Source organism: Camelus ferus, chromosome 29 (assembly GCF_009834535.1).
Source record: "Camelus ferus isolate YT-003-E chromosome 29, BCGSAC_Cfer_1.0, whole genome shotgun sequence".
Lineage (NCBI taxonomy): Eukaryota > Metazoa > Chordata > Mammalia > Artiodactyla > Camelidae > Camelus > Camelus ferus.
This window is the reverse complement of record NC_045724.1, coordinates 697,037-720,189: the sequence shown is the minus strand read 5'-3', so window position 1 is coordinate 720,189 and position 23,153 is coordinate 697,037. Positions and strand designations below refer to the sequence as shown.

General features: G+C 47.4%; 1 protein-coding gene across 1 annotated transcript in view; it reads right to left on the bottom strand.

Annotated features, from left to right (window-relative positions):
* Positions 1 to 19,012, bottom strand: part of LOC116660433 (guanine nucleotide-binding protein G(I)/G(S)/G(O) subunit gamma-4-like) — a 44,499-nt gene extending 25,487 nt beyond the window's left edge. Inside the window, exon 1 of the mRNA XM_032469907.1 lies at positions 18,469 to 19,012. The gene's annotated coding sequence lies outside the window, so the exon portion shown is untranslated. The remainder of the gene's footprint in view (positions 1 to 18,468) is intronic.
* Between the last annotated feature and the right edge of the window lie 4,141 nt (positions 19,013 to 23,153).

Sequence of the window (23,153 nt, the reverse complement as noted above, 5' to 3'; positions counted from 1 at the left end):
GCCACTAAGCAGGTCTCTACCCCTTCCCCGAAGTCTGGCAACCATCCATCTGCTCTGTCCCTTTGGGTTTGCCCATCTGGACATTTCATCTAAATGGAATCATATACCGTGTGATCTTTTGTGTTCAGATCTTTCACTGAGTACAAGGTTTTCGGGTTCAGCCACACTGTAGCACGTATCAGCACTTCATTCGTTTCTATGGCTGAATAATATTCCATCATAAGGACATATTACTTTTTCTTTTTTATCCATTTGTCTTTTGCTGAACACCTGGGATGCACGTACCTTTTGGCCGCTGTGAGTGGTGCTGCTCTGAACACGCACGCCTGTATGTGAGTGCCTGTCCTGAACCGCTTCACATTCGCACCAGCCGTGTCCAAGAGTTCCAATTCTTCCACATCCTCGCCAACATTTGTTCCTTTTCTGTTTCTCTGGTGGGGAGGTGGGGGCAGTAGTCATCTTGGGGGTGTGAAGTGGGACCGCACTGTGGTTTCCATTTGCATTTGCCTGATGGCTAATGACACTGAACATCTTCTCATGGGCTTGTTGGCATCACTGAAAAAACCTGTCTTAACATTAGACAAATGTACGTTGTGTGACAACCTCAAGTTTACGGAAAGATTGTAAGTACAGGACAAATAAGTTTTTCCTGAGCCACTTGCGTGTGAGTTGCCAACCCGATTCCCTGATGCCCCCGAATACTGTGTATTTCCTACAAACAAGGACCTTCTCTTACATGGACCACAATTCAACCATCAAAGTCAGGAGGTTCACCCTGGAACGTTACTACCATTTAATCTTCAGACTCCATTCAAGTTACTAATAATGTTCTTTAGAAACACATGTAGTTCTCATGTCTCAGAATGTCCCTCAGTCTGGCCTTGTTTCAGGCTCCCTCGGGAAGTCAGGCGTTGTTCCTGGGCATGGATGTCAGGGAATACGTACCGCACTGTTCCCATGTCTCCTGTCGGGGGCACCAGACTGCCAGCTTGTCCCACAACTGCTGTTTATTTTTGTCTCTTGATCAGTGTGGCATCTGCCAGGTTTTCCCACTCTATAGTTACACTTTTTCTAATTGTGAGAAGACACTTGGGCACTAAGTTTGTTCCTCAGACACTCCATGGCTTCATGCACTGACTGGCATCAGCAGGGACTCGCGGTTTTCTGTCTATCAGGAGGCTGTCATGCCTTACTACCAGGATCTATTTTTATTCACAAGCTGTCCCAGGTGTCGCCAGTCAAGGCCCCTTCAAGTTGGTTCCTGTGTCTTCCTTGAGAGTCTTCCTCATTCTTTGACCCCTTCTGACAACACTCCTGTTGAAATTCCTGCCCAGCTGTTCCTCTCCTCTTCCCCTGTGTGTCTCCCTGAGAGTCCAGGAGCCCGGCAGGAGGTCAGGAGTCAAGGCCGTCACCCACAGGGCAGAGATTCTCAGACAAGGAGCGCCTGCCCGCACAGGCAGTTGTAGGGAGACCATGTCCATCCCTCACTTAGTCCAGAAAGAGTCTCTGAAGGGCGGGGACTGATCCTGATGGCACATCAGACAAATGCTGCTGAGCTGGCACACGTGAGAAGAGGGAAGGGGCCGCAATGAAGACCCAAGCCTGGGGGCGTAAACAACAGACGTTGACTTCCTCACAGTCCTGAAGACCAGAAGCCCGAGATCAAAGTGCAGGCAGGGCTGGTTTCTTCTGAGGGTTCTCTCTTCAGCCGGCAGACGCTGCCTCCTTGCTCTGCCCTCAAACGGTCTCCCCTCTGCGCATCGGTGTCCTCACCTCCTCTCTTTATAAGGACGCCAGTCCTGCTGGGTTAGGGCCCACCCACATGAGTCCAGTAATTACCTCTTTAAAGGCCCTATTTCCAAATATGGTCACATTCTGTGACATTCTGAATTCAGTGGGCGACGCAATTCAGTTTGTAACACTCCATCTTCTGGACCCCCCAAATTCCTGTCCTTCTTATGTGAAAAATAAATTCACCCCGTCCCAACAGCCCCAAAGTCTTAATCTATCCCAGGATCCATTCCAACTCCAAAATCTCATCTAAGTACCGTCTAAATCAAGTGTGGGTAAGACTTGAGCCATGATTCATCCTAAGGCAAAAATTCCTCTCCAGCTGCGAACCTGTGAGACCCGGCAAGTCATCTGCTTCCAAAAAAACAGTGGCGAGGCAGGCACGGGGTAGACATCCCTGTGCCAAAGGGAGACTCAGAAAGAAAGGGGTCACGGGGCTCAGGCAAAGCCCTCTGAGAGGCAGTGTGGTAGCTCAGATGGTGCCAGAGTCCGTTTTGACACGGCATTCTTTCAACAGAAAAGCTACTTTTACAAAGTGGGAAGCGACTGATAGAAAAAGATGATACGTTTGACTTTTCCACAAAATTCTTCATTGAGAAAAGGATAAACATCGTCACACATCAGCTCCCAGCGACATTCAAGAGGAATGGATTTTTCTATAAGCATTCATAGGGCAAACCATTAATTTTCACATTCCATAAGATGATTTTTGTTAAAAAAAAAAAGTATCCGGGTTTTACTTTACATTGTGTGCACATGCATGTGAGTATCTGTGTCAATTATTTCCCAAATTATTTGCTTACTATGAGATTTTTAAGAGTAAGACATACCAACTAAGATTTCTCTGCTGTCTTTGGCTCCATCGCTGTTTCCTCTTGCCTTTGACAATCTGTTACTTGTCTTGGCCATGTGTGCTACTTAGAAACTGGCTCCTGAACACAGTAAGAGGAGGGCTTTCTGCGAGCTGAAGCTTTTGGAAAAATCTGTAACACACGGCTGACTTTCTTAAGCCTGGGGAAGAACAGACCTTGAAAGGAGCTTCCAGGAGTGGTTTGGACAGGTGTGTAATGATACGAATCCACCATTGCAGCATCATACACAATAGTTTCACTGCCCTAAAAATCTTCTGAGGCTTTGTCCGAACCCATAGAATGTACAACCCCAAGAATAAACCCAGATGTAAACTGTGGACTTTGGGTGGTGATGATGTGTTAATGTACATTCATTGATTGTAACAACTGTGTCTCATTTCTTCAGGATTCTGAACATACGTGGGGGGTAGGGGTACATGAGAACTCTCTCCACTTTGTGCTCAATTTTGCTGTGAACCTAAAACTGCTCTAAGAAGTAGTCTGTTAAAAAAAAAATCAGTTCTTTGCCTAATTCCTGGCAACCATTTATCTTTTTTTTTTTTTTTTTTTTTTTTATAAATTGAAGCATAGTCAGTTTACACTGTTGTATCAATTTCTGGAGTACAGCATCATGTTTCAGCCATACATATACATACATATATTCCTTTTCATTATAGGTTACTACAAGATATTGAATATAGTTCCCTGCGCTATATAGTATAAACTTGTTTATCTTATATACCATAGTTAGCATCTGCAAATCCTGAACTCCCATTTTATCCCTTCCTATCCCATTTCCCCTGTGGTAACCATAAGTTTGTTTTCGATGTCTGTGAGTCTGTTTCTATTTTGTAAATAAGTTCATTTGTGTCTTTTTTTTTTTTTTTAGATTCCAGATATGAGTGATAGCATATGGTATTTTTCTTTCTCTGTCTGACTTACTTCACCTAGAATGACAATCTCTAGGTCCTTCCATGTTGCTGCAAATGGCATTATTTTATTCTTTTTATGGCTGAGTAGTATTCCATTGTATAAATATACCACAACTTCTTTATCCAGACATCTGTCAATGGACAATTAGGTTGCTTTCCTGTCTTGGCTGTTATAAATAGTGCTGCTATGAACATTGGGGTGCATACATCTTTTCAAATTATAGTCTTCTCCAGATATATGCCCTGGAGTGGGACTGATGGATAATATGGTAGCTCTTAGTTTCTTGAGGAATCTCAATACTGTTCTCCATAGTGGCTGCAAATTACATTCCCCCAGCATTGTAGGAGGGTTCCCTTTTCTCCACATCCTCTCTAGCATTTATCATTTGTGGACTTTTTAAGGATGGCCATTCTAACTCAACCACTTACCTTTTAATCTATTTTTAGCTGTGCCTTTTTCAGAATGCCATGTAGTTGGAATCTTGCAGTATATGACCTTTCAGATCGGCTTCTTTCACTTACTACTGTGCACTGAAGATTCCTCCATGTCTTTTCATGGCTTGGTAGCTAATTTCTTTTCAGTGCTGAATAATATACCATTTTACAGATGTATCACAGCTTATCCCTTCACCTACTGAAGGACATCTTGGTTGCTTCCAAGTTTTAGAGGTTATGAGTAAAGGTGCTCCAAATATCCGTGTGCAGGTTGTGTGGATACATGTCTTCAGCTTCTCTGGGTAAACACCAAGGAGCACAACTGCTAGATCGTGTGTTAAGAGTATGTTTAGTTTGGTTAGAAACTGCCACACTGTCTTCCAACGTGTCCGCTCCATTTTGTGCTCCTACCAACAACGATGAGACTTCCTGTCACTCCACATCCTCACCAGCATTTGGTGTTTTCAGTGTTTTCGATTTTGGCCATTTTAATCGGTGTGTAGTGATTAGCTCCTTGTTTTGATTTGCATTTCCCTGATGACACACAATGTGGAGCACCTTTTCACATGCTTATTTAAAAAGATACCCTGTGTCTTTCTTTTGGTGAGGTGCCTGTGCAGAACTCTTGCCCATTTTTAATAGGGTTGGTTTGTTTTCTTATTGTTGAATTTTAAGGGTTTTTTTTTTTTTTAATAGATTTTGGATACCAGTCCTTTATTAGATATATTTTGCAAATATTTTCTCCCAGTCTGTGGCTTGTCTTCTCATTTTTTGGACCTTTCCACCCTTTTCAAAGCTTGGGGGCAGGTCCTGGACTAGCAGAGACAGGTGAGGCACCTGGAGTTCGGAAATTAAGGAGGCACTACCATGTCAGGACTGTGCAAATGTGACACCACATTTGCACAACCCTGGGATCCAGCATCCCCTTAAATTTTCACTGCAAGCTTTCCATGTGTTAACATCCTCAGGGAGGAAAGCTAGCCCACCTGGAGCAGAGTGAAGTTGCCCCCAGGACCAGGGTGAGGTCTGTGTGATGGCCCCCTGACCCCCCTGTGTGGGGGTGGGTGGAGCTCAGAGCCACTTAGGAAGCGTGGCCCGTGGACTCAAGGGGCACATCGTCTGTGGGAGGAACTCTGAAACGTGGCCGGAGCCAGGTACCCACTGCTCTGTCCACCGGAAGCCTCCATTGACCAGCCCTCCTGGGGGTACAGATGCTCACACTCCCAGGAGGCAGCGCTGCTGGGCTCCTAGCGGCTTCTGACTTAAGGCTGTTTACACACCCGATGTAATTTACTTTTCCTAATTCTTCTAAGAATGGTGACGTATGGATTAATTCTTGCCTAACCAAAAGAAAGCGCTCTACTGACAAGAAAACATCATTCTGTGTATACGTTACAGAAGAACTGAAAATAAACCCTGAGATGGCATAGAAAACTGGCTGCAGGCAGTGGGGCAGTGGGGCAGTGGGCCAGCGGGCTGTGTTGCCGGGCGCAGGGGTGGGGCTGAGCTGATAGCTTTTCACCTTTGTGTGAACACCTGGCTGCCAAACAAGCTTGCAGAACCTCGTTAGAGAATCTTCCTTCATGGGAAGTCGTTAGGAAGCTCCTGGTGCTTGTTCTGGAGAGGGAGCTTAAACAATCAGAAAAAAGAGTGTTTTTCAGGTGGGAAGGGGGGATGACGGGTCTGCCCACTCTAATCCTTCTGTTTTTGATTTTTCGTACGACTCCGAGCACGTTGCCAGTTTCTGTGTTTCAGTCTTACCCTTTGTGACTGCCTGTCATCTTCTTGCCCCCAAGAGATGAGAATCAAGTAAATGCCTTGAACAGGTGGTAATGAAACTGACAGAATATTAGAGATTGTCTAATTAGATTGTTTTGAGATTAGATAACAACTTAACGGCTTGATCTTGAGGAAAAACACAGCAATGAATTGGGATTTGCAGCTCTACACTACTATATATAAAATAGATAAACAACTGGGTCCTACTGTACAGCACAGGGAACTATATTCAATATCTGGTAATAACCTATAGTGGAAAAAGAATCTGAAAAAGAATATATATATAAACGCATAACTGAATCACTACACTGTACACCAGAAACTAACACAGCATTGTCAATCAACTATACTTCAAAAATTAAAAAAAAAAAAAGTAATGCAGTTTTCATTCTACAGAAGAATTTATAAGACCAAATGACTATGCAAATCAGGTGTCTTTAAAAGAGGAAGAAAGATGCCATTTGATATCACTTATATGTGGAATATAAAAAAAAAAGTGACACAAATGAATTACCTATCATTTATAACATAGATGACTGATCTCTTGAATATGTGCCAGCACATCTGACTGTCCTTTATGATTGGATTACCGCATTCTGCTAATTCTTATTTTGTGATTGGCTTTATTCATTTGATAACTATGTAAGTTTAAAAAGCTAAAGGTATAAACTGTTCTTAGAAACAATGATCGGTACATATATGTAAACTAAAAATATGTGCAGCGTATTGTATATATGTATTTACATGCAAAATATTGTATATGTGCTGTCAAATTGTAACAGTTCTACCTAATAAAACTGAAAAATGAAAAAAAAAAAAAAAAGAGAGAGAGGAAGGAAGAGCTGACCCACCAACCGCACTGCTGACCCTTCATCACGTGCAGTACCGGGCTCTCTCTGAGGTGGTTATTTGAACTTTGCAGATGGAATGAGTTGTGTTGCTCAAGTGAACTATGTGTGAAGAGACTATGTTAGCAACAGTGGAGAAAAAAAAAAAAAGGACACATTAAACAAGCCTGAAAATAATCTGGACATTTTCCAAGAAAGAGGATGCAGCGTCTGACATGAGTTTTTCTTCAACGTGTCCACAGCCAGCTGAGGATTCTGGCACAGTAGTTGCTGGTGGCAAACTGTCCCTATGTAGTAGAGATGGCAGTGGCGATTGGCAGGGCTGGGACTGGAAGCAAGCAAATTATACCTCTTCCTGGCAGCCAAAGAAGCCACGAACACAGGATCTGTGGTCGTGGCTTCTTAGTTGATCCGCCCTGTGCCAGCTCCCCTCTGTGAAGCCCCCAGGAAAAAACACTCCTCCTGCACCGTATGGCTGGACCGCGGTGGGAAATCTCTGAGCCATCTCTGAGCAGGACAGTCTGCCAGGGAGGCTGGCTCTGGCCAGTCCTCCTCCTCCTTTTAACCAGAAGTCGACTCGCTATTGTGAAGAGGCACCTGAGAGGGGAAGAGTCTCACCAAGACAAGGCTATAAAGGGTAAGAAAAATGTCCACGTGGTCCAGCTCGCATACAAGGATGCAAGGACCATATCCAAATCTAAGAAGCAGACAAAATGAAGCTCTGGTCCAAGCCAAGTCTCACCTGGGGTGGGAGAAGGCCCAGAACCAGAGACGGCTGAGGGTGTGTGCTTTGCAATGGCATGGTTAGTCCCACGGGTCGCTAACCAGTCCCCTGCTCTCTGCTGGGGAGGGTGAGGGATCAACAGTCAGTCTCACCCTCCCCTGGGAAGTCTCCCCTCAATGCCCTGTGGGAGGAAATAAGGCTGCTTAGTCTCCTTGCATAGCAACACGGAGAAAGTCAGCAGCAAGTACATTTACGGTACATACAGAAAACTCACTCACTTGACATTGTGAATGAACCACAGAGTACTAGCAATGGAGGGGATTTTGCAGATCATAGTTCCAATGGTTTTAAAGCATAAAAGCCCCTTCTAAAATAATGACAATGTCTTGGGGAAGCATGCAGCTCAGTGGTAGAGTGCATGCTTACAATGCACGAGGTCCTGGGTTCAATCCCTAGCACCTCCATTAAAAATAAACAATAAATAAATAAACCTAATTACCTCTCCCCAAAAAGAAAAATAAAATAATTTTTAAAAAATACAGCTTCCCTTAGGGCCATACTTTCAATATCTATTGACTCAGAAGATACAAAGTGATCTAAAGAACTCAGTAATACACTTAAACTCATTTTATCTTACTGATCCCAAAGATGTCCACGTGCACTTGCAAGTGAGCGGTACACGAAAGCAGGGCGTCCTGGATTCAGTCTACACAGAGCTCCTGGTGCAGACCTGGATCTGGAGACCTCTGGTGTTAATTCTGGGTACCACCCTGAGGAAGTCGAAGGCTGGAGCAGGGAGGTAACTCAACTTCCTTTAACCAGCCTATTAACAGCTGAGAATCTGGCACCACTATCCAGCCCAGATAAGAGCCAGGGACCTTTTCTTCCACCTCCATCTAGGGGACTGTTTCTTTTATTTTGGTGCAGGGAGGTAATTAGGCTTATTTATTTATTTTTAGTGGAGGTGCTGGGGATTGAACCCAGGACCTTGTGCATGCTAAGCATGCGCTCTACCACTGAGCTGCACCCTCCCACCCTCCGGGCATATTACTTCTGTACTTGGGAAGGAAACATGACCTGGAATCTGGTACCCGATTTCCTTGTATGGATGTTCTGGGTCATTTTTTCCCCCTTTAGGGGCAAATAATGCAACAGAGGAAGTGTGGAATCCCCGAGTCTCCACCTGGCTCTGCCGCGTGTCTTGGCCACATTCAACCTCTTCAAGCCTTAGTTGCCTCATTTCAGAACAAGGATGAACATGCCCGCCCCTGACATTTCTGAAAAGATCAAGCTGATGGGAGGATGAGGATGCTTTTAGGCAGCTACAAAATGCTAATCAAATGTTAGCTATTGCTGCTCTGAAAACCTAAGCACAGCCTGTAAAAGACTTGGAATATCAATTAAGCAGACATCTCTGGAAGCGTGGGTTGAGGTAATGCTTATTGTGTTTAATATTAAAAAAAAAAAAACAACCATAACACTGCCTCAAAATTCCTCTGACCACCTATTTCAGTCAAAGAGTAAGGGATGGGGGATGCTTTATATTAGAGAGAAAGAGTTAGAATGAATAAAGGATTTATAAGATAAGAACAGATGTTTGAAGACAGAGATTTCAAAATGCGTAAGGATGCTGTGCTTAACCAGAGTATCTACTTAACCATCTGACTGGGGAAGGGTTTAAAATCCATCTGATCGTGGAGACGAGGTAGAGTTTTGTATCAGCAAACAGCTCAGTGTGCACCTGGCCTCAGGTAGAGCAGGGGGTGCAGGGACCAAGGAACTGACCTCTGCCCTCAGCGGGTGCCCGCAGTCCGGCACGGCCTTGAGTGGAACCCCAAAAAGGAGCACAGGCAAGTGGGGGGCGGGGAGCCACCCTCTCCAGTCGGCCCAGGAGGGCCTCTGGGATCCGGGCTCCTGCCAGCTCAGTTGCACATGCTCCCCATCTCTGTCTCTCTGACAGCCTCCTGCAGCCCTGATGCTTCCTAGCCTGCGTCCGGGAGGAGAGGAGTGCGTGTGGGCAAGGCGCGGCAGGGCCTGGGGCCGGACGGTCGCCTTCTGAATCCTGGACAGACGACTTGCTCTACCATTTTGGGTGAGTTACTTGACCTCTTGGCTGCAGGATGGGAGGAGCATAGTTGTATTTCTTCCCTGTTGCTGCTGCAATGAATTACCACCAACTATGGCTTAAAGCAATGCCAGTGTATAATTTTATAGTGCTGGAGTTTGTTGCTATTGTGAATTATGCCCTATTACCATCCCCCTCAACAGAGGCACTGGGGATTGAACCCGGGACCTTGTGCACGCCAAGCAACATTCTCTTCCTCTGAGCTACACCCCCACCCCGACAGCGCTGGAGTTTGGAAGTCCATGGCATCATTAGAGCTGCTGGTGGATGCTCTGGGGAGACCGTTTCCTGGCCTCTTCCAGCTTCCAGACGTGCCTCCGCTCCTTCCTCGAGGCCCTCTTCCACCTGCAAAGCCATCAGGGTGCCACCTTCAGTCTGTCCGACCCTCCTGCCCTCCTCTTATAAAGACACCAGTGATTACCTGGAGCCCCTCAAATAATCCACGAGAATCCCCCCACCTCAAGGTTCTCAATCATACCTGCAAAGTCTCATCTGCCTTTAAGGTAACAGATTCACACACTCCAGCTCTGAGGGTGTGGCCATGGGGGAGCATTGCTTTTCCTACCACGACAGTTATCAAGGAGTAAATACTTAGAGTCTAGTATGTAGCAAGCAGTCAACAAATGTCAGCTGTTATTATTAGCATTACTATTTCTTGCTCAAACAGAAACTCTCCGCCTGACAAGCTTCCACTTATCATTGGCTCTGCCCCATTCCTTTCACTTGGCCAAATTCTAAGATCCTTCTGGAAGCCTTCCTGATCTAGGCTGGGTTTGTGTTCAGGGGGGACCTGTGCTCGTGTCCAAGTGGTGTCATAATCATTTGTCTCCCTCACTAGACAGTAGATTCCTCAGGTGTTGGATGCCTTCTCATCTCTGCGTCCTGACTCCTGGCACCTGGCACTCGACAGCCTTCACACGTCTCAGCAACCAAGGGTCCTTCCTGACTCCCCAGCAAACAAGTGTGACCTGCGGGGGGGCCAGGGCCATGGGGTGCTTTCTCCCTGCGGGAGGGGAGCAGAGACAGGGATGTCTGTGTTCTGGGCTCATCGTGCTCTGCGAGGAGGTGGTTCTTCAGGGCAAGTAGCTTGTTTCCCCATCCAGGAGGCTCTCTCGTGAAACGCAGGGGAGAAACATGCACAGGGGTATCCTGGAAAGGAGGCCTGGGCTCCCACAGGTGTGTCGGCTGGGAGTCCTGTCTCTCAGCTCCAGGTGGATGGGGGAGGCCAGCCTGGGAAATGGCCCTGATGCTGGGCAGGTTCAGGGTTATCAGTTGCGAAGAAGGACCCATGGACATCATCTGGGTCAGTGGTTTGTAACCCTCACAACACAGATTCCCCAGCTGTAGCCCAGACCTGCCAAATCAGACTGTCCACGGCTGAGGCAAGAAGCCCTATTTCTGACAACTACCCAAAGCGATTCTGTTACGGAATCACGTTTGGGAACCACTCATGGATCGACCCCGAATTTTACAAACAGATTGCGCTACAAATAAACAGTTCCCAAAACAGGTGTGTAAAAATGGAAGGAACAGCTCATCACTAACCAAACTGACTGCCAACCGGCCAGGCCACGCATCAAGATGATACATCAGGGCAAGGGTGCAGCTCAGAGCTAGAGCGCGTGCTTAGTGTGCATGAGGTCCTGGGTGCAATCCCCAGTCCTTCCATTAAAAAGAAAATTTAAATAAGTAAATAAATGAATAAAACCTAATTACTGCCCCCCAAAATAAAATCAAATCCATAACACCCTTTCCCTGGCATTCCCTAGCTCCCCTGCCTTGTTTTTTCTCCCAAGCACTGATTCCATTTTCAATGCTTATCTATTACTTTGCTTATTCAGATTATTTTTGGTTTCCTGACAGTACTCTGGGTCTGACATCTCTCCTAAACCATAAATTCTACGAGGGCTGGACTGTTTGGTTTCCCCTCCATGGCCCACCTTTTCCACTGCTGTATTCCCAGCACTCAGAAAGTACAGCCAGGAAAGCCTAGCAGAGCAGAGAGTGAGGGGCTGTGGAGGAAAGGGGGCAAACCCCACCCCGGGGTGGGTCGCACAGCTAAGAGCAGAGGTCCAAGGAGAGAAGGCTGGGCAGGAAGGACCCGAAGGAGGCTGAGCTGGCCGGGCTGGGCCAACTGTAGGCGGCCTACGTGAGTTGCTATGGTTACTGAGAAGCAGGGCCAGGGCCCAGCCTTCCAGCCCCGGCCACCAGAGCTTGGGGGTGGGTGGAGGGGGACCAGGAGGCTGGGGAAAAACAGAACAGAAACTCACCCTTGGCTGGAGACCCGCTCCCACTGAACACTGATGAACTGTAATCCCTGACATCAGCATGGCATCAAATACAAACACTGGGGGGACGAAGGAATCACAGACAAGGAGCGGGGCTGCCACCGCTTGAACACAGACAGAGTGAGTCACCAGGGAGGTGGGTGGTGGCGGGTCTGTGGCAGCTTCGCACAGACAGGCGGTGGGGTTGGAGTCCCTTTTAAGGGACTTTCAAACATGAAAACTTGCATTTGAAAGAGTACACACTTTACAGAATCATTTTGGTTTTGCCCCAAACTATGCATTCATAACCTGCCTACCATCTGTCTTTTCCACTCTCCCTGCATCACCTTTATAACTCTGAGCCTTTGCACAGGCTGATCCTTCTGCCTGGAAAGCCCTTTCTTGCTTGTCTGGATTGATAAATGTAACCCAGCTTTCCAGGGCCCGCTTAAGACAGGCCCGCTTAAGACAGGAGTGTGGTGGGCAGGCCCTGTCTGCATCTCACTGCTCTCTGGGAGAACGGATGCTCCCAGGATCACTGTAAATGTGGCTCTCAGAGCATTAGCCGAGAGGTGAGCTGTTTTCACACACACACTCCCTCTTGATTATGAGTTCTCTGAAGGGCGTGACTGTATCTTGTTTTTAAATTGCTAGTAAGACGCCTGGTGCAAGGAGTATCCGGTGCTTGTCCCGCGTTCAGTAAATGAGTGTCTTAAAAACATATGGTTGACATGTAGTCTTTCAGAAACACATCTATTACTTTCATTAAAATACAGGCATTGAAAAAGGCCTCCCAGAGAGCCCAGTGGTTCAGATGAACATGGTTTGCAGCAGGAATGCACAGGAAAACCAGGGAAAGGGTGTCAACCCCGGGAAGGTTGGGAGGGGCGGCAGGTTTCAGTGATGACAAATCCCATGACAAAGAGAATGGGCCTGGGTCCAGGCCAGTGATCAAATTGCTCCAGATACTGGTTACTAAAACAAATCCTAGCACAAGGAGTGGGTCTGGAGAGAAAGTGGGGAGTTAAGAGGAATTGGACCCATTAGAGGGCACAGTGAGCCTGGGAACGTGGGGGCTGGTCCCCCTCCCCAAGCAGGACACACAGTGCTTTTGTCCAATGTCCACTTAACAGTTCTGTGCGGCGGCTGTGGGCACACTCGCTGCACCGTGGACAGACAGCAAGCACAGACAGTTCAGTGTGAAACAGCCAGAGAAGGACACAGTTCTGCCAGATCAACCAAGGGGAGGAGAATGGTGCTCAAACACCAAACACCAACCAAAGATGATGAGGTGAAGCCACTCAGAGGTGAGGGTGGGGGTGGGGTCACCTGGGTAGCAGAGACGGTCTACCTGGGTACCCAAAGGTTTAGGTAAGCAGAAGACTCCAGAGACCCTATCCCTGGTGGATAAAATTCAGCAGAAGAAGACGAAAAGCAATTCATGTATCTACGCCTCCCCTAGTTTCAGAAAGAATCAGGTAGCTGGCATCACTTCACTGTCAGCTTCCCTTAGTTATTTCCCCCGAGGGTCTATTCTTTGGAAATCTCCACTCAGCCTCCATCATCATCCTTCCTGGACACACAGCCCTTAAAATTTCAAGAGCCAGACTGTGTCTTTACATCCCTGTAACATCTGCTTCCCCCTATATACACCATGAAACACACACTTACACACTTAAGTAGTCTGTCTCCTTAACCAAGCTGCGACCCTACCTCATCCGTGTGGCCCTGCAGGTGTCACGGGGTAAATAACCATCTACAGACCAGTGGTGCCCCTGGGTTGTAAGTGAAGTCAACCGGAGCACAGAAAAACAAAAAACAAAAAACAGAAAACAAAAAACCCAGAATTTTCCCAAGACTGATGAGCAGAAACTAAAAGCAAATCGGGATTACTCATGCTGGTGTAGCTGGCTTTGGGCTCCAGACTGTGCTGAGGAAAGGTTCTGCTGGAAATTCTGAAGGGGACCAGAATATACCACCCCAAAATATGCCACCTTGGCATAAGGATTATCTTGAGCTGAAGGCAATTAAAAAACAGCAGACACAGGAGGAACTCTCTGGTCTCTCCCTTTCTACCTAAAAGCGGGACATAAATTTCCCTTTGTGAAGGTGTTTCTCTTCCCATCACCCACACCAGGAGGAAAGTAACCAGTGCCACTGGAGGAAGTCAGCACCAAAATGGGCTCGCACAGATAAACCTTACTAAAATAAACTTTATCTGCCATTAATTTTCACATTTTTACCTTTCCACAATTTACTGCCCCTAGAAGCTCAAACCCCTTTTTCTTTGTCTTGTCACTTTCTCGCAATGCATCTCCCTTTGTTAAAATGGTATTAAGACTTCTTTGGATTTCCTCTTCTTTCCTGTGACGCTCCTATGCACATGCCTAATAAACCTTTCTCCATTAACTGGGAAATCTTTTCTCCTGTTAATCTCTCCTGTCATCAGTTTAATTCACATGCCTCAGACACTGAATCTAAGAGGGTAGAGGAAAAGATTTTTTCCCCCTCCTACAGCTTCCATAAAGGGTATATGCATAGCAGGTACTCCAAAGCAACAGGACAAGACAGATGCCTCCCCAAATTAGGCTGGTAAAACACTCCAGAGGAGGACACAATTCTTGGATATGCCTGGCCCCTCATACGGATAAGGAAAGATGGGACAGAGGAGGCCACTGTGACAGTGGGTCCTACAGATAAAACGGGGGTTCCTTAAGCAGCAGAGGTCCTGGTAGCACCTACTGTCTGCCATCCTTGTCTTTGCCTCTCTTGACAGAGTCCAGAACCCGGACTACAGAGCCCAAGGGGCCATCACCGAGAATAACCTACTTGTAACACGCTGTCGTCAGCAACCTCCACACATTGCTCTGCTTTCTACCCTCCAAAAAACACCCTTGCTCTTTCTGTCCTGTTTTCTAATTCCATTTCTCCTACTTGGGCCTTCATACTTGTGTATTGCTTTGCCAAAAATCTCTCGATTTTACATATTTGTGTGATGAAACACCGAAAGTAGTAAATACAGTTGAATTCGGGTGGTGGGACTGTGGGGGCGCATTTACTTATCATGGTAACACCTTTTGCTGTAGTTGTAAATGTGCTCTGATGAAAACTGTTGAAAACAACGTAAAGTGTTTTCCTTCCTGCCATTGCTGTCACCCTGCCCCTCTTCCTCGGTGGCGACCCTGAGAGGGGGTGGAAGAGAAGATCCCACAGCTTAAGTTGGACTTGCGTGCCAGGAGGACACACAGGGACCAATGAGGAAAGCAGAAAGCTCAGTTTCTGGATGGAGCGCAAGTGCTCTGCACTGCGCATGAGTTTGATGGGGCGAGAGGCTGCCTCGGGCCCCAGAGGGATGTTGAAAGCATTTCTTCTATCTTCAGTCTCTTCTATCTACTTCCTCAGCCTCACAGCGCAGGTCCCACAAGAGAGACCCAACCCAGCCACCCAGGGAGAAATGGTTTGAGAAGCCTAAGAAGAGAGAGGAACAAATCTTCTGTTTTGGAAGGGAGCGCATGTGCAGTCCTGGGGGGGGTGTCCCCACATCTCCATCGCTCACTTCCCATTAGTATATGCTTTTCCTTGGTTAGTTAAGAGTCACCACCATCCACAAATACACGGTCAGAATACTCCTGGAGAGAAAGAACACTGTGGTCACCGTTGTGTTTTTGGTAAAGAGAAACCCTGCAGGTCCGCCGTAAGGATTACATGAGCTCATCCCCCTGGTGCACCCGGCTGAAGCCTGGTCCCGCCTTCACCCCACTGACCTGGGCTCCCTCCGCTGCCTGGTCCTCTAGGCTGGGCCATTGTTCACTTGCTTCAGATACCTGGGAACCTCAGGGCTTCTGCTAGCTACATAAGCATCCTCACTTCTCCATGGACACCCAGGACCCATCCCACAAGCACTATATCTTCAACACACCCCTTCTCCCCCATCTGCACAAGACCTGCCATTTTGTTTGCTAAAGTTCCACCAGGACAACTGATTGCACACCAGCCACCAGGTGACCTAACAAAAGCTCCTTGACAATTACAGTGATTTGGAATGCTCCAGCTAGTTTGTTGCAAGGATCTCTTTCTAAGTACCCATTGTCTTCTCTGCCGGAATTTGTTTCTTTCAGTGGTATTTCTTGGCTCTACTTTCTTCCCTAAAGGGAAATTTCATCTGCCTTTGTTTTCACTTCTGATCATTTTTTAAGGGTCCCTGGTTTATTCTCCATAGGCTAGTTAAAGCCTTTTAGCAGTGTTATGCTAATTTCTACACTACAACTGATCTCCTGTTTTTGTTTTCTGACATCATTCAGCCTCTCCGATTTTCAGTAAAACCTTTGCTGGCTATTGTTGAAAGGATATTTCTGTAGTATTTTTGGCATGTTAAATTTCATTTTCTGGCTTAAGAAAACTGAACAATCTCTCTATCTGAATAGTGAGCCTCTTTATGCCTGAGTATGTCTAGAGTGAATAAAAATACCAAATAAAAGCAGGAAAAATCTGCAAGATTAGGTCATAGTGTATGCTCATAAGGGTGTTCTGAGAATAAGTCAGGTAATACCTTAAAGACGCTGCTTCAAACTTCTATGAAGAAAAAAGGGTAATCTAACATGTGTTGCATTGTTAGGCATTCTCCCTCCTTCAAATAGAACAAAAATGAGACAAGATAAGAAAAATGTGATGGTGAGATGTGGCTACAAATGAGAATGATTTGCCTAATAGACTTCAGTCTTTTCTCAGCTATTTGGCTGCCTCCCTCAGTAAGCAGTGGGTGTGTGTGTGGGGGGGGGTCTGTGTGTGTGTGTGTGTGTCAACATTATACACAATCCTGGGACAGCTGCCAGGCACTTGCCTCCGGGCACCAGAGTGATGAGAGGACAGCGCCCAGATCCATCATTTCGAAGAAGGTACTGAGATTTGGGGGGGCTTCTGGTACTGTCATTTTGCCTTTAAAAACTGTAAAATGAATACGGGAAAAGCCTTTTCCTCATTTCTCTGCCGTCGACTTGCCTGAGAAACGTCAAAGTCAATGAACTGCCTGTCCAATCGCGGCTCTCCTGGGAATGATCCTTTGTGTGTCTCTCAGCTGGCCAAACATCTTCCAGAGGCTTCCTTTGGGCAATTTTATTTTAAGGAGACTGAGAACTAGAGCCACGTGTGGGTGGAGGAGCAAACAGGAAGTCCATTGTCCTAAATAGTCATTTCAGCCCAATAACCCCTTGGTGAGGCTACTCATTAACTAGCAATGCATCACAATAAACCTTGCATTTATAGTCACACCTGCTGTTTATTAAGTGTTGTAACCCTGTTTTATCATGACTGGTAATTGAGCCAAGCCTACACTTCAATAAACAATTCATAGTTTACATGTCCAGTGTCCTGTTTCTCAGGGCCAAAAACGACTTTCTATTGATCATCCCGGTTCTTCCCACGGTAGCCCCTTGCAGGGAGTAGGGTCAGATCAGAGGGCGGGGGCTCCCTTCCCTGGCACCAGGCAAAAATCAGGAAAAGGATTTCCCCCAAAGAATCAAGAAACCAGCCAAAGAGTCTGGGTCCCCTCCTGGCCTCCTTGAGGCGTTTGCCACTGGATTTTCCTGTCGCACCAGGAGAAGGAGGCAGCACAGCGAGGACTCATGCGCAGGGGACAGGACTGACAACGCCGTAATGGGGAACAACAGCGCAGCCCAGCAGGGCTTTTGCTCTGACTGAAACGGCCGGCCCTGTGCCAGCCTTTTACAGTCTAGGCGGCAACACAAAGCGAAGCAAACCGGTGGCGGCGAGGGGCTGGGAAGAGAGTGGGAGAACCGGTGTCCACGATCCACTTTATCACTCGATCAAACTTTAACATTTTTGGATTTCCTAATACTCCAGCCCAAGATCCACAGAAATTAGCAAGTCCTCCTTATTTTTAAATTCATAAGTCTTCTCCAGTCACACCTCTGTTCCCCCGCCACCCCGCCCTTGTTATTATTTCTAAGAATTAAAAAATTAAACCAAAGCTCCCCCAAAGTCGTGGGACCCGCGCGCTGCGAGCTCGGCCCATTTCAATACCCGACTCGGGGACAGACGCCATAAGGGCGGGAAACAAACCCTCGCCCCCTCGCCCCTGTCGCTACCGGAACTGCACCCGAGGCAGGTGTCCCGGGGTGCTGGGGAATCAAGAGGACTTCTTCAGGCCAAAAGCACTTCCCCCAATAAAACGACCAGCTAGCCACTCCATCCCTTCCATTACGGTCCTCTCCAACGGGGGACATCCCTGTTGAGGGGTTGCGTACAGCCGTGGCCTACATACGGAAAGGGGGTCCCCAGGAGCCTCCCCCGCCTCAAGCCGGAGAGGCCGGGCGACCCCCACCCTCAGGAGACCCCTTAAGCGTCCGGAGCTGTCTGTTCAAACCTGCGCCCGGCTCTCCCCAGGGCTCGGCGGAGGGGCCTGGGTTCGGGGAGCCCCCATTCCCCTCAGCGCCGGGCCGCCGCCTCCCACCTGTGCGGGCACCGCCAAGGCCCGGCCCGCTGTGGGCGGCCGAGAGCATCACAGGCATTCATTTCGCGAGCTGTCACTGACGGCTGTAGGACGGCCCAGCACCAAAGCCGTCTCTCCAGTTCCAGAGACTTTCCCGCCCGAGTTCCCCTTCTGTCTCAGGCTCGCCCCCAGCTCTCCCCGGCAGGGGCTGTGCATTCACTCCCCACCCACAGGCCCCGGCCCGCCCGCCCGCGGGGCGCACACTTACCCGGAGCGGGGCGCGCGGGCTTTGTCTCCCGCGCGGTGCACGCGAGGGGCGGCCAGACCGAGCAGCGTCGCTCCTCATCCGGGCGCGTGGGGAGGCGGGGCGGGCTGAGGGTCCGGCTCCGCTCCCGAGCTCCCGCGCCTCGACTCTGACGGGCTCGCGCTGCAAATGCGCGCCACGCCCCGCCCCGCCACGCCCCGCCACGCCCTCCGTCCCGGGGTCCCCGGGCCGCGTCAGCAGCCCTCCGCCGCGCCCCGCGCCTCCCGGCCGGGGCAGGGGAAAGACCACGCGAGGCTGAGCGGGGGTGCAGGTGGCCGAACCGGTGCCCCGCGGGAGAGTGCGGGCCCCCAGACGCCAAGTGCTATGTACCCCCCGCTCCCTGTGCCGGGTTACCCGCGCGCGTCCAGCTCCGGCGGGTGAGAGTGCGTGCCCCTGACCCCCGCCTCCTCGCGACCAACGTGGACACGCCCACCCGCCAGCGGGGTCTCGCCGGGCGCCCGAGAGGGGCCGGGAACTCCCGCCCGCCGCCGCCGCCGCCGCCGACGTCACAGGTGCGTAACCGGGGCTCCGCGAACTCCCCGCGCCCCCCACCTCCCATTCCCCGCCCCGCGCCCTGCTCTGCGCGCTCCCCGCTCGGCCCCGCGCCCCCAACCCAGGCCATCTCTCTGCCTGGAGCCGGCGTCGTCCAGGGACTGGAGGAGGGGAGATGAGGGCTGGAGGTGGGGACCTGGGGCCCTGGTCCTCGCCAGGTTTCGGGACCTGAGCCTCAGGCATCCTCATCCTTGCCTGCAGCGTAGCGCCAGGGACTAGCCAGGATGGGCGCGGCCAGTTCTCCATCACCAACAATACGCAATATACCCCACCCCATCCCCAAGGTGGGTAGTGAATGGAGAAATGCTGAATACCCGTAAAAAAATACACAGGGCATTGTCTCCGCAGACCGGGGGCCGCTTAACGCACACGTTGCTAAGTAACGGGAATGAGGGGACCGCAGAGCCATCCCAGCGCTTTGGGAGCGGGAGCGAGGCGCGAGCTCTCATCCCCAGCTGCCACGAGGGGCGCGGGAACACAGTCCCAGTGTTCGTGCAGAGCAGAAACTGTTTCCGCGGGGAAATCCTTGGCGGCGACTCATTCCTTTAGAACTGTAAGCGTTTTGCGATAGAGATATTTAAACCCTCTCAGTTATTGTAGTATTTTTCCTTTAGGGAAAAACAGCTTAAGCCCCATCCATTTTCCAGCTCCTGGTAAAACAATACAAAACCTTTAGAATAGGAAAGCTACAGTAAGACTTCAAGCCGTGTTAGCAAGATTGGTAGGAAAGGAGGCCAATATTAATTCCTTTATGAGAACAACAGAAAATTGTGGCTGACAAACAGTTCTTGAAAATCTGCGTTCGCCGTCCTCACCCACACTCAGCAGCCATATGACACAAGGATCACTTGTTTCTTAGATCACTGATCCCCACTGACTTGACATGTGCCCCAGACAAATGTACACCTTTCAAGACTACGAGTGTCTGATAGAATGCAAATACAGAGTTTAGAAGAGCCCATCTGGGGCCAGCCAACATCTCACACAGGTTTTTTTTTTTCACAGCTCAGAAGTGCCCGTTTAAGGCAGGAGTTGAACTATGGTGAAATGATTCAGCCAGTAAATACCCACTGCACTGGCTGTTTTTAAACAGTGAGAAAGATTTGTGAGTTCTGCATTTAAAAATCAACAAATCCAAACTGGGCTCATTATTTCCACTCCCAAAACCATTTCGCCTGTACCTCCTGACTCAGTCGGGCCACTCCCCAACTGGTTGATTAAGGCAAAACCCTGGTTTCTGTTTTATCCCAACCCCCAACTCAATCAATCTCAATTAGTTAATTGTACGGGAAATCAGTATCTACCCTTCCAGGATCCTCACTTCCTTACTTAATTTTTCTAATTTGTTACCATATCCCTCAAGAAAGGATTATGTCCATTTTAAAGAGAAAAAAGAGTCTATTTAAGCCAGAATAATCCCAAGACCAGTTGTGGCAGCATCACCTGGAAACTTGTTAGATATGCAAATTCTCAGGACCCATCCCAGCCCTACTGAACAGAAAGTCTTGGGGTGGGACCCAGCAATGGGTGGTTTAAGCCCTCCAGGTGATTCTTATTCTGTCCATTTCTGTCCATCACCCAAGACTGGTGTGTTGATGAAAATTCAATTAACAATCAAGCTAAGAAGGAAAAAAAAGGGAATTTTATTCCAGCGAATGGAGGATTGTAACCCAGGAAACAGACTCAGAAGCTCTGAGAACTGTTCCACCTGTTACAAGTTAAAGGCACACTCGTATACATTTTTTGACACAAAAGATCATACATCAAAATGACATACTGATATTTTACCCAAAGTTCACCAAGTATACATAGTCCAGGTAAGCCCGTACAATGCAGAAAGTCACCGTGACCCCCTACAGTGCTGGGGTCAACGCTGTTCTTTTAAGAAGTTACATTGATAGAGTCAGAAGAAAGGGGGAAAAAATTTACAGTTAAGGAGACCCTCCCATCTTTGAGAAGGTCTGGCTAATGTGTAATGCAGATGCACACTGTTCATTAGGGAGGATGGGAGGAGGGCCAAACGGACAGAGAGAGAAAATTTTGTTTAAATTTCCTTGTCCTGCCTAAAATGTAAATTTTGTTTCAGCAGCAGCAGTCACCTGACACCTGGCTGCAGACCCCAGACATCCATTCCCCTTCCTTTGTCCCTGGTTCTCATGTCCTTGTCTGATACCCATATAGCCACTGCAGGCTTCGCAGATCGGTGTTTGCATGATGCATCTTTTTTCCATTCTTTTATGTTGAATTTTTTGTATCTTTAGTCTTAAAGTGGGATTCTCTATTCTTGTAGACACCATAGAGTTGGATCTTGCTTTTTTTATTCAGCCTGACAAACTGAGCCTTTTCACTGGAGTGTTTAGGTCATTTACTTCTTATGTAATTATCATATGGTTGGGTTTAAAACTACAGTCTTGCTATTTGTTTTCTATGTGTCCTATTATTGTTTATTCCTTTTTCCCTGTCTCTTTTAAAATTGAGGTATAGTTGATTTACAATATAAGTTTTAGGTGTACAATATACCGATTCAAAATTTTCATAGATTATATGCCATTTAAAGTTATAAATAAGGCTATGTTCGCTGTACTGCACAATATATCCTTGTCATGTATTTATTTTATATATAGTAGTGTGTATCTCTTAACCCCATACCCCTCACTCATTTCCTCTCCCCACCGGTAACCACTAGATTGTTCTCTGTATCTGTGGGTCTGTTTGTTTTTTTATATTCATTCATTTTTTAGATTCCACATAAAAGTGATAACATATTTATCTTTCTCTATGTGCTTTATTTCACTAAGGATAATACTTTTCAGGTCCATTCTTTTTGTTGTAAATGGCAAAATTTCATACTGTTTATGGCTGAGTAGTGTTCCATTGTGTGTGTGTGTATAAATATACACACTACATCTTTATGCAGTCATCTGTTGATAGACACTTAGGTTTCTTCCATGTCTTGGAACTGTAAATAATGCTGCTATGAACATTGGGGTGCTTATATCTTTTCAAATTAGTGTTTTCATTTTCTTTGGATATGTGCCCAGGAATGGGATTGCTAGATTCTATGGTGGTTCTATTTTTAGTTCTTTGAGGAATCTCCATATTGCCCTCCAGAGTGGCTGCACCAGTTTACATTCCCACCAAAGGAGGGTTCCCTTTCCTCCACACCCTCTCTGCCAGTTATTATTTGTAGACTTTCTGATGATGGCCAATCTGACTGGTGTGAGGTGATACCTCATTGTGGTTTTGATTTGCATTTCTCTAATAATTAGCAATGTTAAGCATCTTCCCATGTGCCTATTGGCCATCTATATGTTTTCTGTAGAGAGATGTAGGTCTTCTGCCCATTTTTTGATTGGGTTGTTTGTTGTGAATTATATCTCAATAAAACTAGAAAAATGTAAAAATAAGTCATAAAATCTAAAAAAACTGTTTCATTTCAGATGTTGTATTGTTTATCTCTAGAAGTTCCATCATCTTCCATTGTTCTCATTAGAGTTGTCTTCCTTTACTCCTGAGCGTACTGAGCATGTTTATATAAATAGGTATTTTATTATGCTACTCTGTGAATTCCATTCTTTCTTTTCTTATTCTGTTTCCTTCAAATGAGTTTTCTACTGTTTTGGGTCACATTTTCTTATTTCTTGCCGTGTCTAGTCATTTTTAATTGGATGCTAGACATTGTAAATGCCTGTTGTGTGCCTAGATTTTGTTGATGTAAAGAGTAGGCTTGGTCCTGGCAGGCAGCTCAGTTAGTTATGAATCAGTCTGATACTTGGGATACTTATTTTGAAGGACTGTAGCCTTTACTTTAGGAGGAGCCTAGCCTTCTTACTATGGTATGATTCTTCTGAGGTCTCAGTTGGATGCCTGTGTGTTCAGTGAAGTATTCCCCTTGGATTGGCTGGAGCTCAAGTGTACCCCAGCCCCCTGGGAGCTCTGGACATTCTTTGCTTGGACCTGCGGTGTTTTATCTTCAGCACAAATGACTTAGCGTTCAGCCAGAGGCTCCCAGGGCTCCACAGACAGGAACTTGGTTCTCTTTGTTTGGGCAGCAAACTTAGGGTGCTCTGTGCCCCAGATTCCAGTTTCTCAGCCTC